This window comes from Centrocercus urophasianus, unplaced genomic scaffold (assembly GCF_019232065.1).
Source record: "Centrocercus urophasianus isolate 14NV4802_14NV808 unplaced genomic scaffold, USGS_Curo_1.0 seq_14, whole genome shotgun sequence".
Lineage (NCBI taxonomy): Eukaryota > Metazoa > Chordata > Aves > Galliformes > Phasianidae > Centrocercus > Centrocercus urophasianus.
The window spans coordinates 10,666,290-10,684,860 of record NW_024884586.1 but is presented as its reverse complement, the minus strand read 5'-3'; the positions used below and the strand labels follow the sequence as shown (position 1 = coordinate 10,684,860).

The following is an 18,571-nucleotide window of genomic DNA, read 5'->3' as shown; positions in this document are numbered from 1 at the left end:
GCTTTGAACAAGACAAAACTCTTTAAAATTCTTGGATGCATCAAATTCTCCACTGATCAAAATAATTAGCGTTTGCAGTACTCCTCCCTCCTCACCAGTTCTGCAGTCCCCACAAACAATCAAGTTAGTTAGCCATAACTGTACTTTGTAGATGCGTTCCCAATTCCACCCAACCTTGCTAAATAAAATTTTTACTTTCCAATACTCACTGGGATTGGTGAAATTAAAGCTAAAATTACAAATAATAAAATGTACAAAAATGTAACAACTGCTGCAGTCACCTCCTTGACTGACCTATTTGATTTTAGTGGTTTCCTCTGTTACTCTGAGTAGTCAGCGATTTTTGCCATCCAGCCTTTGCCATCCAACAACACCTTTTGCTTTGGTTTTGAGTCCCACGGCTTCTTAAGAGCAGCCTCCTCCCTCCCACTCTATTGCTAGCAAGGCATTCCCAAAATCAACCACTGGATCTGTGCTGGTCTCTCTTGGGCAAGGCAGGACTGAGCAAACAGAGAGCTCTCTCAAAGGATCCCTGTCCTTTGTGCAGTCTTTCTAAGTCTAAACCAGAGATGAAGAAAACAAAGCAAACGTGACCCTTGCAATTGAGAACCTTTACTGGTACAAGCAGTACTATTAAAGTTGAATGGGAATGCACATCAGAATAATTAAAGTAAGCATGAGTGGGCTTTGATTGCAGGAACTCTGGGTGACCACATTTCACTTTCCCTGTCATTGACTAAGATAGAATTTCCTCCTTCTCATCAAATGGCAGCTCTTTTATTTATGGATTATGTCTATGTTTTGTGAGGAGGTGAAGTTACTGATAAAGTTTTCCTGAGAAAACATGCTGCATTTTGTTTCAGCTTCACAGATGATTGCAGTTGATCACATCTGTTTTCCAGCAGACATCAGTGTATCCAATTAGAAAGATGACAGAACATTTCAGAGGTCTTAGGATCATTTGGTCAGTCAAAAGATTTGGGCTTTGAATAAAGACCAAGGAGGCAAATATGGTATGTGCTACCATGACAACTCTGCATGGTAAAATATTCTTTTAAAACTAGTTACACAGAGGTAATCCTTAGCTTTAAATGTGTGAAAAGCAGGAGGATATTCATTTGTTATTATCTTATAAATCACATTGACTCAGTCAGGTATAGTCCTGGCTGTATCCATTGATCTGATGGGAAATTATTGGGACTTCATAATCAGAAACAATTTCAAAAAGGAAAAATTATTAAACTCTGCTTTTCCTTGAAAGAAAATATGAAATCTTTAGTTAACAGCTTCCACTATGTTGCTGCTAATGACAGCAAGGAAAACAAAATTCCTACAGAAATACCAAGATATCAAATAAATTATCAATTTTTAGTTCAAAATCTGAAAATATCTTTGAAATGTCTCTGTTTTTCACACAATTAATTTCTTGATTTTCCACTAGTGTTAACGTTTATGGTGTCTTCCTGGTAATCTATAAATAACTTTACAGGATCTGACAGTTGCAACCATAGTACCTCCAGTACAGACATATGGACGCAGTCAGTTGTGATTTTCCAGTTATTAGTTTTATGTGTTTTTGAAAAGATAAAAAAAATCCCCCCAAAAGCAAGAGAGAGCGATTGAGAATTAAGGACAGAAAAACGAACAAACAAACAAGCAAACAAGCAAACACAGAGTTAGAGGATACACTGGTAAAAAAAATCATGCTGAGGAAAGCTAAGAGAATAGGCTTTTGAGCTAAGCGCTGCTTGTGAAAAGGCCTTTGAACAGCAAATAAATATTCTTTGTTGCTTGATGTGTGCAAGAAAACAAAGCTTTGCATGTCTGTATAAACAAATGAAACTATATGAAAAAATCCTTTTCACCAAAAAAAAAAAAAAAAAAAAAAGGCAAAACTTGTAATTCTATAGCTAATCAATTACTTATAAAGATGAAAGAGTTGGTTAATACTCGGTTTTCATAGAATCATAGAATCATGTCAGCTAGAAGGGACTCTTAAAGGCCATCCAGTCCAACTCCCCTGCAATGAACAGGGATCACTACATCACTACTCTAGATCAAGGTGCTTAGAGTCCATCCAGCCTGAACTTTGGTGTCTCCAAGGCTGGGGCATCCACCACTCTGGGCAACCTGTCCCAGTGCCTCACTGCCCTTATTGTAAAAAACTTCTTTCTTATACCCAATCTTAATCTCCCCTCTTTTAGTTTGAAATCATTTCCCCTTGTCCTATCGCAAGAGACCCTTGCATGTCTTTCAGATGAAACTTGAAAACTCAGAAATACTCCTTTGAGTGTCATGTTAGTGACATTAGAGACATTCAGCATTAGACACTCCACGTAAACAATTCAAAGGAACTAGCATCCTCTCCCAGACGTTAAAACTCTCTGGACTTTGAAACTTTCCTTGTGGTTCATACTCCAGCAGCACCCCAGCATTTCAGCTAAGATGGAGCCCATTGAACTGACCACTTGGCCAGCCATGCTCTGTCAAAAGAGAAATGCCTCCTTTCTTAGATAGATAATTGCTGGAGTTAATCACAGGTATGCTTTGACTTCAGCACTGTGTTGGAGCTCTCCTCTCGTAGAAACTGAGCCCATGCTCTGGGACTGCCAGCCCAAAGCCCTAAGGAGCAAAGGTGTTGTGCTGGCAAGGTGCTGAGCTGCAGCTCTCCTTCCAGGGAGTCTCAGCCTTCCACTGGGGGTGTTAAACTCCTCAGGACAAAAGGGGTTCTGCAGGACCTTGTTATATGTGAAACATAAATAGGTGTATTGGAGCCTTTCATGCAGTCTATTTTACTTGTGCAAGTATGTTTTTTGTTAAACACATAAAACACAGAGTGGGTTTTAATGGTTGATCAGATCCTGTTAAAGCAAATTGCATGTGTAAATACAAAGGATGAAAGGGCTTCTATTATTCTACAAATTTCTAGCAGCACTGCACCTTAAAAGGAATTTTATAGCAAATTTGTAGTTTTGCAACCAGCTCATGAACCAGAGGGCATAAAAAGGACATGTGTTCCAAGAGCAAATGCATTCCATATTTCAGTAATAATAAGTTTCTTGCTTGAACCCAGATCCCAACAATGCAGGGAAGCATGCTTTGCTATCTTCAGCAGAACATTATTTCATTGAGGCTGTTAACCTGGTCTATGTTATAGACAAACAAGACATGACTAAAAACCCCTGCTTTTTAGAAGAGAGCCTCAGTACCTTCCTCTTTAATTGCAAGTCATACAAACATTCAAGAGTAAAGATGCATGCAAATTGAAGCACTCAGCCTATTGATCAGGCTATTCAGAGGTGAAAAAATGGAAAGAGCCTAATAGCAAAACCTATCAATAAGATTTTTGAAGGAAGAACCGTATCTGTAGCTGATGGTGCCTTCGAGTACACAAACATCCTGTTTATACAAGCAAATCTTGACGGTCAGGAAAAAATTTTCATGCAATCTTATAATTAGTTTCTTGCTATTAAATACAGATTATGAGATTAGAAGGTGCAAAACATGTACTTCACATAGCCTTCAACTAGGGGAATGCTTGAACCTCTGAAATTGTAAAAATGCTGTCTTTGAACTAGTGAATTATCATGCACTCTGCAGCCTAAAGATGTTAGGAAAGATACACCAATAAACCAGAAATAAGAGCAAGCAAATATAGAAGAAGGAGGAAGAATGTAGAAAGTGAAGGCTCCTGAAGATCAGTGTTCCTAAAGCTAACAGGATTTAATCTGCTCTGGTTCTGTGCTAGAGGCACCATGAACTCTTCATCAAGCCTCTTTAGCTGCCATTAATACTGTTGGAAAACAAGCTACAGTAATAGGGGATCTGACAGAGGCTTGCTCCTTTCCACATGCATGAGTAACCCCTTCTGCTGCCTTGTGAGATTCAGCAGAGGTTGTCAGCTGGAGCCTTGAACACTTGGCTAGGGCAAGGGTAGACAGAGGGAGAGTACGTGATGATTTGCTGTCTTTGATGAGGTAACTGAAGTCTTTGGATTTTTCAGTGCAGAATGGAAAATCTTGCTTCTCTACTACACAGGAACATTTTACTTAGCTGTAGTCATCACTTCTGATTTCTGGCTATAGCTTTGTTTCATATTAACAGTTTACTCATATGTGCTGGAAGTTCTTGGTCCCCAGAAGAGAATTAGGGGGTCCATGCAAATTAGGGGGAAAAAAACATCAGAAAGAAGTAAAAAAAAAAGGTTGATTTTTAAAGTGCAAAATATTGTTCTCCTATAAGAAAAGTTACATTGGACTGAAACTGCTGAATCAGTGAAAGTCATCAACAGCTTGATCAAACCTGAGCTATACATAATAAGCCATAAAATACATTCTGCAAATTCAAGGGGAAGCAATAATGCAGAGTAGTATAATGGGTTGTCTGCCTCACCTCAGTTCTTGGTAAGCCTCCAAATCCTAAAGTAATTCTTCTCTGTTCTCATTTATGTAAATTCATACATGTAATCATCTCATCTCTGAAGCACTTGAGCTCTTTCCAATAGCACACCAAGCTGTAATGCACTAACACCTCCACACCTTTTCCTGTGCTGAACATGAAATGTAAAAGGAATAGGCCTTGATGGGCAAGTCGAGCAGACTCAGGCGTGCTCTGTGGCAGGCAGCACTCCCTAGAGAACTTTATCTCTGAATTTTGCCCTTAAAAACATTGTCTCTTGCATAGATCTGCTTTATCTACTTAGAAAAATCTTGCTGTGCCAGAAGAGTAAAGTGACTGAGTGGGTTTTTTTGTTTGTTTGTTTGTTTTTCTGTGTAAGGGCACTGGCATGGCTTTGCTGAGAGCTGAGTGAATGGCCTGTAGGTTCATTTCTCTTCATCCACCTGCATAAACTCATAAAACTTTACTTTCATATCTAGATGGTACTTTTTGAATCAAGCTGTGGGAGAAAAGTCTTCCAAAAATATATCATGATCCCAAATGACTTGAATAAAATAAGTCAAAATGTTGACTGCAAACTTTAGATGAATAAAAGATGAACTCCGCACAACCAGTCAAAAATCAGAGAAAACATTCCAGTTCATTCTTTCCTAGTTTCCCATTGTATCCAAGTTTCAATTAGAGTGACAAGTAGGAAAATTCCATTTTCAAGCTAGAGAGATCTGATGGGGTCGAAACCAGAGCACGTCACTAAGTACCTTCTAAAATTCATGCCTCCAGAATCTCACCACCAGCAGTAACCTTGATTTTCAACATACTGAAAGCGTAAAGTCTGGATTGGTTTTCTTGCTCAAAAAGCGTTCAGATACATCTGTTGTAGAAAATTCCATGCTTTCAGTGGCTTAAATACTCACTGTAAGAAGAGAATCATCTCACATTTGGAAGCTAGATGGCTTGCATCTTTTTCTATTCCTTCCTGCCATCTGCAAGATCTCATATGGGGTAAAAACGGGAAATTACTCGATCAAATCTTCAGCTTTCTTCAGTTTTCTTTAAATAACGTGCTCAGCTTTCTGCCTCATGATTTACATAATAAGGAGACTGTGCTGTTTTATTACATCAGTTTCATTTCTTCAGGGAAAAAGGCTCCAGATGTATTTGACTAAGTCATTAGTGCAAACATCCCATTTTTGTAACATCATTCCCTAGATCAACTGTAAAGACACACTGTTGATTTTGGCTACAGGCTTAGGAGTGGACAGACTTTGCCACTTGATCTAAGCAGCTGCCTCCTCATTACTCCCTCCAATGTCACTGTCATGGAGAGAAGTACAAACCCCCAGTGGATCCACAACATGAGCACCAATTTATAAAACCTGGCAGATGACTCATCTGATAAAAATCACCATTGTAAGGCTGTTCAAGGAGTAGATTTAGCACTCCTCTGAGAGATTACTTCCTTTTGTCAGGGTGTTTTCCTTCTGTCATATGGGAATTAAATTAAATACGAAATGCTGGATCCTGACACCTCAGCACTGGCCAGTAGGTCTATCAGAAACTCTGGCCATGCATGTAGAGAATTGATTACTCAAGGAAAGGATAACGAAAGCCCTTCCCATCGGAAGTAAATGCAACATGGAAACGCAAGTTCATAAGCAAGTTCATAAGCAAAGTTCATAAGCAAAAATGTTATTAATTTTACCACAGTATTTGCTGTTTTCTCCAACTGATAGCAAAAACTTGATTACACTGAATTATTACTCACTACCAAAAAGCAGGAGCAAGATTTTTAAATTACAGGTAAAACATTTCTGTGACTCACTTTTGTGCCCTCCTACTGATCATTAGAAATGGAAGATTTTAGTTTAAATACGTAATTTTAAATTGCTAGCAAATTGTTTCAAATTATACAATAAAACAAGCAGCAGAAATGTTCAAAAGAATACTCTGAAATATCTGAGCTGCCACAAAGGTCTTGGAAAGCAGATGAATATACATGGTTAAGCAGAAGAACAGCTTCTAAAAGGAAATATCTTATTTTTGAACTGATGACTTAAGAATGAGTGAGTAGTTCTTGTGAAGGTAGACGGGTTTGTACTTCGCTTCTGCCACAGCTTCTGTTTGCTTTCTAGATGCAATTGTAAGACTGAGATTTTTGTTTGAATGGCTGGAGCTTCAAATTAGATGTGTCCTGTCACATCTCCACACAATAAACAATTTAATGTTTTTCCTTTGGGAACTCAGTAGGATTACATCAAGATATATAAACATAACAATGAACGATGATAGCAATGGGCAAGCAAAAGATATATTATATATTATATTTAATAATTGACACATGAACTGCTACAGAAATTATACCCCACTACATGGAGGAAAATAACACTTATTTGTGTCTACTGGATTAATCATAACTGTTGAGATCCTTGTTGCTATGCAGGAGATGTGGTACTTGCACTTAATTGCATCATTTGAAAGCCTTAAAAGAGAGTATTCTAATGATTAAATCAATGTAAACCAGGTTTCAGAGCCAAAATAATCAAATGTCTGACCAAGGCAAATGTTCTCAATAAATGGAGCTTGCCAAACACAAGTGCTAATTAACACCTGATTCTAATTTGGTGATTGTGAAAGTGTGGCAATGGAGCCCTACTATTTTGCAAGTGGAAATAACATTGCTTTCCTCCCTTTGGTTTATCGCACAAGTTACCTTCATGGCCAAAATTCTTCCTTTTGATCCGCTCTGGAAACAATCCATCCACATTGCAACAGCTACATCCAGGTTGTACAATACTTCTCTGTCTGAGAATATGTACCATTCCTTGGTGATTTCCCAACTGTAATGCTTCTGAATGATTTTTTCTCTGCCTTGATGTTGGTCTTAATTGAAGATTTTCAAAACATTTGAGCTTAAAATGTTACACTGACTGCAAATGTCAAATTCAAATCATCACAATTTCCTTTCATATTTCCTGCTATGACTGTTTCTTATTTTAGAGGGAGGAAGAAAAAACCCTCTCTCTCTCTCTCTGAAAAGACTTCCTACAAATTTTCATTCAGTAAGACACAACAAAATCGGAAGTTTTAGTATTTGAGCAATTTTTGAAGTCATTGGGCACGTGATTTGTTGCTTGAATAAGAAAGTTTTTTGCTTTGCACTGCAAAGAGTTCTTTGCCTTTACGTAATGGGTGAAGACACTGGGCAGGCTCAACCGAACAACTGACACTAGGTGGTATATTTGCTGGCATCAGCCACCAACCAAACATGCAAAAAGACCATATTTTTCAAACAGAAGGAGACTGGAAGGACTACTCACTTCCTGAAGCAGGTAATAAATAAGTGTGTCCAGAGCCAATAGTGAGACTCTTGTCTGGACACCTGGAAAATTCAGACCTTGGAATCACTAACCTAGTACCGTCTCTCAGAGTAATTTTCCCCACAATCAACGAGAATCTCACAACTCTTTCCACAAATGAATGATTCAATAGCACCATCTGATCCTGAAACAAAAGTGGTGTGGAACAAAACAAAGTTAGTGTTAACTTAGGTCTAAATGTTGTAACGCTTCTCACTTATGACATCTCTAAAACAACACAGGCTTGATCTTCATGCATAATGTACATAAATAATTACCAAGGCATCCAGTTAATGACACGACTTCAAAACCAGGGTTAAGCAAGTTTAACTTCTTGATGACTGCCAGTACATTTGTTTACGAAATCCACAACTTATCTATTTGATCTATACAACAGTTCTACCATACACTGAATTTTAAAGTATTCCACTCAATCTCTCATTAAAAAAAAAAAAAAAGAAAGAAAGCCAAATTTGTAAGTGTAGCAAGGTCTGCAGAAACATTTACAAAGGCTCATTGGCATTTTATTACCTCTTGCAGTGCAAATATATTTGACCGTGTTTAAAGCAACTGCAGTTTGTCCTTAATAAGAGTGAATTTGAACTATAAATGGCATCCACTCTTTGGAAACAATGCTTCCTTTATCTACTTGTGTTCAAAAGCACCTACCAGGGAAACCCGACTTATCTGTTTCATCTTAAAACTGGAGCTGCCTGTCAAGCTTTGACAATCTTCAGATTCTTTTGGAAATAGGAAGCAACCCATTGTGTTCAAATTTGCTCTTAGTGACAGCTGATCCCACAGGAGCATCTAGTTAGAAAATAATTGATAGCACTTGAAACAGAAAAGATTGCAAATCAGGTATGACAAGTTTGCATTCAATGGCAGTCCTAAAACTAATTGTCCAGTTAAGGAATCAGCTTCAGAAAGAGGAAAAAGTTAAGAGGAAGGAAATGAGAAGTTTGTTTATTGCACATACACTTTCATTCTGACAATATTTTCCTTTTAAAAGGCAGGTCTGGAATAAGCAGTACATTAAAGGGATGGGCCCAAAGCAAAACCTCTAAACCAAATACTCTGAACTTTATGACTCAAGCCCATCTGTAGTTTGTTATAAACAAGTCATAAGGCATAAATGAAAAAATCTGGATGCGGAAGGATAGAGGCTCGATACTGCTACTATTGAAGTTAACAGAAAATCTCTTGCTGACTACAGAGGACTTTGGAGGAGGCATTAAAATTCCTAAGTAATACTGGCAAAGCTTCAATCGTGTGCTTGTGTGTGTGTGTGGTGCTTGTGCATATACACACACAGAAACACATACACAACCCAATACTAAGAATTCTAACCCCGATTCTTCTATCAGACCGTACCACCGGATGTCAAAAATGAAGATAACATGGGAGGAAGTTTATTTTGATGAGGAAATCCCTAAATGCTGTTGAAAATATGCTTGGAATGGTTAATTAGTATGTAGGGGCTTTGGAGGAAATGATATCTTGCAGCTTGACCATCATCTTTTTGCCAGGTTTCCCTCTGATTTATCTCTTATCTCCAGGAAACTGTCTCACAGCTTCTGAATCTGCTGTTAGCTAAAAAGAGAAAAAGGACAATGACTCATTGTTGGGCAACAGGACAAGTTCTGTTTGGATTCTGAATTTCCACATTAATGCTAGTTAATGTCCTAGCTAATGTACTTCAGCCCATCCAGGGGATATCCAGGGTGGGCTCTGCAACTAACCAAAAGTGAAAGTTCCTTCACCAAAATAACAGAGAGTAAATTAGAAGAAGATATAATACCCAGGGGATGAAAATATTGAGTAATGCAAAAACTATCTGCTGTATTTTCTATGACTAAGGCATCAAAAATGCCTTATTAATAAATGAAAGTATTGTAAACTGTTAAGTAGCTGGTGACAGGATGCAGCAACTGATACCCACCAGAGTTATTTCTGGCCAGGGAATACAAAGCACATCGATTGCTGCGGCTTGTACTTGAGGGGCTATTTTCATGCACTATCAAGCAAGGCGGGGCTCCTGACTCTGCAGCTTTTACTGAGGGCTGGCGACAAAGATGTGGTTAGCACCAGGGAGCGTGCGAGGCTCCGCATCCAGCAGCCACAAACAGGAGCACGGCTGGGCAGCACCCGGCAAGCGTTCGAGAGTCCCCCGCTGCTGGGCTCCAAGTTCAGCGCGGATGTAAATGCCGAGCTTAAGGAAGTGCTTGGGAGGGAAGAGAATGCATCAGATGATCACTGTGCCAGCACTAATGAGTACATCAATGAAGGGATTAAGAAAGGATGGAGACATGCTGAGCCCATCCCCACTCCTACAATGCTCAGAGGTGTGGCTTGATTTGGATAAGAACTAAAAATTCAGCGGCTTCTCCAAATATTACATAAAAGGAAAGAATGACAATAACACGATCTAACTGTGTAAATATTTTTTCCAGTTTCACAGACCAAATCCCAAGCATGTCATGTGTCTTACATTTCTTATTCCCCCAGCTCTCTTTCCCCAGTGCTGAGCTAACATCTGAAATAAGAGTACACAATCAGTATGTTAATAATCAAGGAGTCTGCTCACTGCATTATACAGACATCAGAAGAATTTCTTCCACTGTCTGATGAATATCACAAACAGGCCTGTTTGTATTAACAGAGCCTTATGTAGCAAGTCCAAAAGTGACAAACCAAACAGTTTTAAGTGGTTGCATTCCAGCTCCAAATGTCCCGAGTATCAAACATCATTAGAAACCTGCATTCTGGCCGCATGTGAGGGAAACAAAGCCTGGTGGAGGCCCACAGTCAGTTGGGCTAGACGCTCGGTGTCGAAGCAGATGACTACGACAAGGTTTTTCAACTGCCAAAGTGACACTGCAATTGGGACTGCAGCTGGAGAGCCAGAAATACTGTATCGGTTACCAAGAGGGAAGGCATTTATTCTTCAGAGCGACATTTCAGGAAGGCTTTACGTCTGAGTCATCATCTTTGACAGCGTGTGTGTCCATCAGCAAGCCGAGCAGCAGCGCTTCTGCAAAACTTTTCAGGGAGGTTTGAAGCTCTGCAGGTCTCTGTGGACATGACCGGCCGCCCTATGAAGTCAACAGAAAGGTTCCCTCTGGTGCCTGTGGGCTGGGAACCGGACCCTGAGTGGCATTTCTTGGGCTTAGAGGAGGTACAACTCCCAAAAATACAGCCAAACTGAACTGTCACCTGAAATCTAATGCATAAGGCAAGCAGAACCAGCAGGCACAGCTCCTTCCCTGTCCTCCCTGCAGCACGCAGGGAAAGAAAGATGAGCATCATAGAAATGCTCTTAAGGATAGCGGTTTTTTATTGAATGACTTCTGGCAGTTTCTGTGGGCTGCTCCTGTGACTTTCTTTGTCTCTCTCCCCCTCCACCATCCCAGGCCCTTGGGGGACAGGTAGCCCACACAGAGCATGCCCACACGCAGGCTGTGCAGGCCACTGGGTCTGAGCATGCGTGGCAGAAGGACAACCACGAGCATCACAGGCTGCAAGGCTCACATGCCTTGCCAGAAGGGAGGATGGCATCTGACAAAACTGGGAGAAGGGGTTTCATTCCCCAAAGCTTATTTCAACTAACTTGCTTGGGTTTCCAAAGGGGGCCTGGAAACTGTGAAGGAACAGACTTTCTCATGAGATTTCCTGTTGGTGCTGTATCCAGTAGGACCGGAAATATCACAAGAATAGCTTTTCTTGTGGTATTTTATTACTTCTGCTTCTGCTCCTGGACGGAACTGGGAAGTACAAGGGTGCATGGAGATGAAATATAGTGGTCAGAGAGCCTGCCAAACATTTGGAACGACAACAGCAAGAAAGGTCACTCACTTAAGTCTCAGGAACTGCTTCCGATCTACTCTTACTTTATTCAGACACATTTATGTGATGCTGCTTTTAAAACTCATTCACTCAAGGCTGGCATCACTCTGTATTCAAACATGGGGTGTCTGTGGGCTCAGCTGTGGCTACTGCTGCTAAGTTCCTATGGAGAAGTGGCTTCTGTTTCCTAAAACGTTTAACTGACATAATCCATCATCAGAATAGGGGCAAGAAGAAAAAAAAACACAAACGCCTATGCTACATCTCCTAGTTGTACTCCCTGTATTTCATATTCTGGCAGCAAATTAGCCATGTTAGACAATACGCACATCTGCACGTATACTTTCCATGGTCCGCACCACACGGACTACCTATTTCTTGTAACTGATTTCCTGCTCAAAATTGTTTTACAAATGCTTTGTGCAGACAAATTCTGTGCAGCAACTGTTTGTAAATATGAGCCGCAAATATTTTTTCAGCAATCTCAGGCAGTGGCTGAGTGTCTGATGGCAGCAGTGACGCAGCGTGAAGGCAGCAGAGCAGCTGTGAGCAGGTCCCCCAGCTCTGCTCGCCCTGAAGGCGAAGGGAGGCAGCTGGAGGAGATCCGCTACCTTGGAGCAGCCGGGAGGAAAGGGAAAGCCAACAACAGCTCCGGGCTGCCGAAAAGCTATTTGGCGATTTACACCCTTGCCATCGCAATCAAAACTACCTAAACCACATGGGACCATCTTCATTTCCTGTTTGGTTGATGCAATCTTTGCATGTAACTCCTCTTTCTTCCTCAAGTGAATTTGCCTTCGCTGACAAACTAATTTTGTTCCATTATTAAATGAGCATTAGCTGCTAATCAACTGTTTGCTTTCCTCAACGAGTTTCATTTGCAAGCAAACTGAATTAGAAGGGGTATGAGCACAGAGGAAGAGAAATGCAACTTAAAAGCAGAGATGAGATTCCCTGAGTTCAATGCCTTATTATCTGACTCTCGTACTACGTGCACTCCGCTCAATTTAGATTACAAAGTGGAATTTTGCTTCAGATGCCATACGGAATAATCACGAGTGCTTTCAAGTCCTCCTTTTTTTTTTTGTTTTTTTTGCAAGGGACATAGGCTACTTGCTTCATGCTGCTGCACTCTTCAGATGGCTTGGCCACCACTCCCAGCAGAGTTCTCTCCCTACTTCAGTCTGAAGCCAGCCTCATGGTCTTTCCTTCTCAGCTCCCCAGGCTCAGTGGCACTGCACTGCACAGGTAGTCAGCTTACCAGCCTGCTTGTCTCTATTTTCTACCCTTCCTACAAGCTGATCCTGGCACAACATCCCATAGTTTGGCATGCTTTCTCAGCCAAGGAGGCACATCAAATGCAATTACCTGTCCACCAGTACAGGGGAAGTCAGAAAATGAAGGCAAGTTCAGGTATATCCTAGCATTGTACAAGGATGAGCAAAAGGAGCTGCTAGGTGCCTGGCTGGAGCCAAGCTTCTAACACAAATGTCAAGGTCTCTGTCTTCTCTGAAAAAATAAAAATAAAAAACATCCTTCAATGCAAACTAATATAAATGGGGGAGGTCTTTTGTTCCAAGTTCTGTACTGTTTTGAGTTGACACTCTTGGACCACGCTTGAGTCATAGCTCGTGGCTACTGGTTCATTTATTGCATGCCTACACTTTTCACTGTATTAAAAGCTGATGTTCTAAACTGTAATTCTATGGTAAAAGAGAATTGGAGAGTATGTTCTATTGTTGGAGAGTTGCATAATATATAGATAATTTGTATGAACATATAATAAAGTCAGTATTCTTCTCAACATAAACTGAAAGACATTTCTCAGTGCTGACAAATGACATCTGTTGAAGGACTAAAGGATTATTGCAGACCAACATGAACAAGTCCTCTATTTTTCAGTGTACTTACACATATCCTGTAAGTTGATATCAACCTAAAATGGTACGAGGATGCACATTTCATCCTTCAAGATCGTGCAACAGCAGCCTTCATCTACAGCACAAGAATCACTTGCCATCATTACTCCACCAATGCAAAGCAACTCGATGATCTTTCCTTTACACTTAACTTCCTTATTATTCAAGTAAAACCATAAAGGGATGGGAGGAGAATTTTAAAGTCCATGTGAGTTCTGATTGAAAAAGACACAAAATCCCCTCAAGCTGACATTTGCCAGAATAACGTGAAAGTTTGCAAATTCATGGCAAGATCACATGCATCCAGTGCACTTTCATTGCACGGCAGGGCATAAAATGCAAGTACTGGGTAGGATTGGGTGGTCCAGCTGAATACAGCCATCCTTTTGCACGACATTTCTGAAAAAGCCTGAAACAGCAACTGTTTTTCATGTTGCTTCAGAGCCCTGAAGTGTTAATAGTACACTCACAACAGCAAGTTTTCAATGTGCCTTAGTAACTATTGTGGCTGGAGAGTAAAAAGTTTGAACAGCTGCAGATTCCATGTCCAATCTCTAGCTATGTTTTTGACAGACCTATTAGGCTTGCATAATAAATACAGAAAAGCTTAAGCAAATACGCTGAATATCATTATCAACATTATTATGCCAGCAGATTGCAAATCACTTGGCATCCTGAAATGTGTCATTTGACTAAGAAATTTTCCTAACATTTTTTTCTGTTCTCTGGAGAGCACCAGCACTCCTGAGGGTAGACACAGGCCTGAAAATCGCGGTGGTGCTCTGGTTGTGGACTGGAACAGCTCTAAATTCACTCACTTCTGGTACCTACAGAAAGCTCTGCTGAGACTCTTCTACTGAATTTGCTCTGCTTAGAAATCAAAGGGTGATTTCTAAGCAACAGTCCTAGAAATGGTAATGTAATTGAAATAAAAATTTAAAAAGCTGCAAAGCTCAGATTTGTCATCATACTGAAAACATCAGTGAAACTAGAGTCAGTGACCAAAAGGCTCAGGTGCACCCGGAATCAGAGGGTTTGGTTTGGACAATTCACGTACAGGAGAAAATCGTAAAGTAGGAGTTTGGGTTCACTTACACATTTCCTGGGCTTTTGGGAATGTTTGGGTCTGAGGTTTCGTGTTGAAATTTCAACTACTTATTGCTATGATTCTCATATCTTTGTTTTAATTCCTTTCTAACACTTGAGTCGAACACAGACTTTCAGTGAACTCAGTGCTGGCGACTACTCAAAATAGCAGCTGTAAATTAGTGAGAAGACAAAGAGCTAGAAATGGGGCGGGTGAGTCTGTGGCAAAAATTCTGCAGCCGGTCCAGGTTGCAAAGGACAGGAATTGGGTTTGATTTCCGAGAAGCTCATTGAGATCTTTCTGTATTAATTGCATTTAATATGAGGGATGAGAAATATTTTCCAGCAGAGTCGCTAAGTTAAATTATTTAAGGTTTGATTTTGGAGTGGATGGGGTAGATAAAAAGGAACGCTCAGATTGGTCAAGAAGAACAGCAGATCCTCTTCATCACCAGGCCAGTAAGATACATTAGCACATGCTTAGCTTGGAAAATGGGCTTAAATCTATCCTGAGTTCTAAAAGCCCTCAGAGATAGATCCAAAAAATGGTGGAGCAAGCCACGTTGTTAAAGAGCCCAATGATGGCCCTGGTCTTGGGGGGCAGAGGGGAACTGGACTCCAGCTGAGCTTGGCAGGTCCCGCTAATCCACGTGCAATGCACCCCGCAGTGGTTTCTCAGCATGGCACACGGGCTGGTCCCTGTCCCGCAGCGCTCTCACAGCTCCTTTCTGAGAGCTCTTTTCACATCCATGGAGGAAAGCTGCCCGCAGCCCACACGTTATCGGCACCGTGTATCTCAGGATCTAACACGCCTCAGAGCCGGTTATCGGCTGCAATAAAACAAGCAAGTTATAAACGTTTATTCCTGTGCCACGTTTGAAAAAGCCGACGTGCTATCACCAGAACAAATGCTGCTTTCATTGGCTTTCTGGAAATGTAAAGTTCATTTCGAGCCTAGAAAATTAAATTGTGTTCGTCTGGGAGACTGCATGTAGACAAAATCTGCTTCAAAAGTCAGAAGGCCCCTGAGTCAGAGGAAAGTTCAATTAATTTGTCAGAGAACTGAAAACAGATGATTTCAATCAGCAACAAAAATGACTTCATGGCAGGCGTGCTCTGCAGAAGGCAAAGCCCGAAATGCACACACACCAGCAGCCCAGCAGGGTTCACACCGCGTTGCGCTGAGCGGAGCGGCCCGGTGCCCGCTGCCCGCGACACCAACCGGGCGCCGGCACGCCGCGGCGCTGGGCCTCGAACCCGGACCCACGGCGCTGCCCTCGAACGGCCGCCGCGAGGGGCCGTGCTGCCGCTCCTGAACGGCGGCTGTTCCGCTCTGCCCCATTGGCTGCGTCGCCTGCCGGGCTGGCCAATCAGCGTGCCGGGCGCCGGCGGCGCGGTGCCGCCCAGCGCGCTGCCAGTGCGCTGCCAGCGCGGGGGGCCCGAACTCGGAGAGGAAGGGTTGCCGGTTCGAGGCCCGCCGCTGCCCGAGAGACAGGCGTGTCAGCGACCGCGGTACTCAGGAGTGGAGAGGCTCGATCAGGAGTAACCCCTGGCACAGACCATGTCGCCCGTATTGTAAGCACACAAACTGCAAGGATGCAGTGCTGGCCATAAGCCACTCGTCAGTTAAACCAAAACCCCTCGGCTCCACCTCTGCGGATCTGGGATTCCTAAGGATTCCCACTTCGATCAGCTGAGATGACAGCTTTTGTGAATGGAAATTAGGGACAGAGACAAGAAGGCCACAGAACAGCTCTTCAAGGGATAGCAAGGAAACACCTGTTCTCTTATCAGATGTTTTTCTCGCAAACACACATTCCTACATCCTTCAAACACAATTAGGTGAAAGAGGTGCTTGTTAAAAACTAAAAAATACTTTCAATTTCTGTATGAGTTTGCAAAATTTTCCCAGGTGTTACTGAAATAACCTATGTCCAACTTCATACAAAGTTCAGCTTTACAACATTGGATGGTTCAGATTTACAGTAACTACTGGTGCAGTTATGCTAACGGGTAAAAATAACCAGTGGTACACAGAGCAATTTCCAGTTGTGTGGAACAAGCCCTTAGAAGTAGCTTACTGCTTCCAGGATTTAAAGCACCTGGAACCTTTAAACCTGCAACAAGTCCTCGGGCAGCATGAGCTGCCTGGAGCAATGGCTGCTGCTCAGGCAGAGGCACCCAACCTCCAGCAGCGCTCTGCCTCTTACCAAAGTGAACAGAAAAGTGATGGATGACTTCAGATGATAACCAACAAGTCAGAAGTACAGAAGCTTGCTAAGTAAACTATGCATAACTCATCCTATAATAAAATAAAACATAAAATAACGTCCAGAATGCACAAGATACTTCACAACTAGCCACTGTCCTTCTGTGTGAGCTACTGTCACTCTGATTCCCTTTGGTAACAGAAACGTGTTGGTGCTCCGTAGCCCCAGCTGGCACCTTGATGCCAGGATTCCCTAGAGACAGAAAAGATCTGCTTCTCCCCCTGCTATGGCCATCTCCCCATTACCCTTTCGGGAAGCTCTGGCAATTCTGTGACACCCACTTGCTCTTTGAGCACCCAGGAGTTACAGCGCTCTTTTGATCAGAGTATACCTATGCAATCAAGCAAGATGTAATCTGATGTAAAATCAATTTCTCTGGTTTCTCGGTACCTGGAAAGACCTACCTGATGCAACTACTGACAAGGAAGTAAAAAAATAAAACAAAAGCAAAAATAAATAACTAAAGACAGACCCTTTAGAAGTATGTAAATGAGGGGCACTGTTCTTTCCTCAAAGGCAGTGACAACATTCCCACTGGTTTCAATGGAAGCAGGATGATCTCTATTCTTGAAAAGTTTTGTTTGCTGCTGGTGTATGTCAGGCTGTTCATGAATAAGCAAGCACCCTGCCCCACACGGTTTTGTTGTACAAGCAAGAACTAATTTATACCCCATATTCTTTTCCAAGCTCACACTCAAATGGTAGAGGTTAAACTACACAATTGTCTGAATCAGAACAGATAATCCTGCGATTCAAGTCTCAGTTATTGCTATAAAATTATATTTGTACTATTTATGGAATGTGCAGATACAGGGGAAACTTATTCATAGCTGTTTTGACTGGTTCTACTGCATGCTTAGAGAAGAAACCATGGAATTTGGGGTTTGGCATTTTTGACACCGGGCACATTGGAGGGACCTTAATTATACTGTCTGCCATTTGCTGCTCTGTGGTTATCAGGTCAGTCAGACATCTTGGTTGGAAGTGGTGAATGATTCTCAGCGTCAGTCATGTCCTCTCCAGCTAATTATCTTTAAAATGATACGGCCAGCTCCTCTTCTCTCAGACTGCGGGAAATACTGACTGAAGTCAGACTCTGGAAAAGAATCTCTGATTTGGAAGAAGTATTGAATTCACTGCCTGTTTAAATCAAGACAACTGAATCCTTTAACTATCTCCATAAACTTCTGTTTTTCTGTTACCTTGAACATCAGCTCCTTTGAGTTTGTTGGTGTTAAGTAATTACATCAACTATTATAATTTCTCCAACCTCTTTTTGTCATATTCAGCAAGATATAATGTACTTGAATGTACTTAATGTACTGTTAAAGTTCCAGTACTCTTTTGGCTCGATTATGATGATAGTTTATGTGTATGGAGCCTCAGAGCCTTCAGTGAACATGAAGAAGCCACTGCAAATTTTAATTATTTGATCTCCAGGGAAGGATGGAGTCAGTTCCTGAGTTCCTGCTACGCTGGGCTTTGACACCTGACAAAGCACCCAGGCTGCGACTTGACATTATGCCAAATCCAGACATAGAACTGCTACTACCACATAAAAAACATCACAGCTCTGTGACCCAAAATGCTGATCGTTCTCTTGGTCTCAATCATCCAGCAGCCTGCTGAAGTTAGGTCTTCACTGTCTGTCTGCACCATTTAGCTTAGTCCTGGATTAATTGCCTGTTCTTTCACA

At 41.5% G+C, this 18,571-nt stretch overlaps 1 long non-coding RNA gene across 1 annotated transcript in view; it reads right to left on the bottom strand.

Annotated features, from left to right (window-relative positions):
- Nucleotides 1-18,571, bottom strand: part of LOC122157761 — a 102,095-nt gene that overhangs the window by 32,960 nt on the left and 50,564 nt on the right. The gene's annotated exons all lie outside the window — the stretch shown is intronic.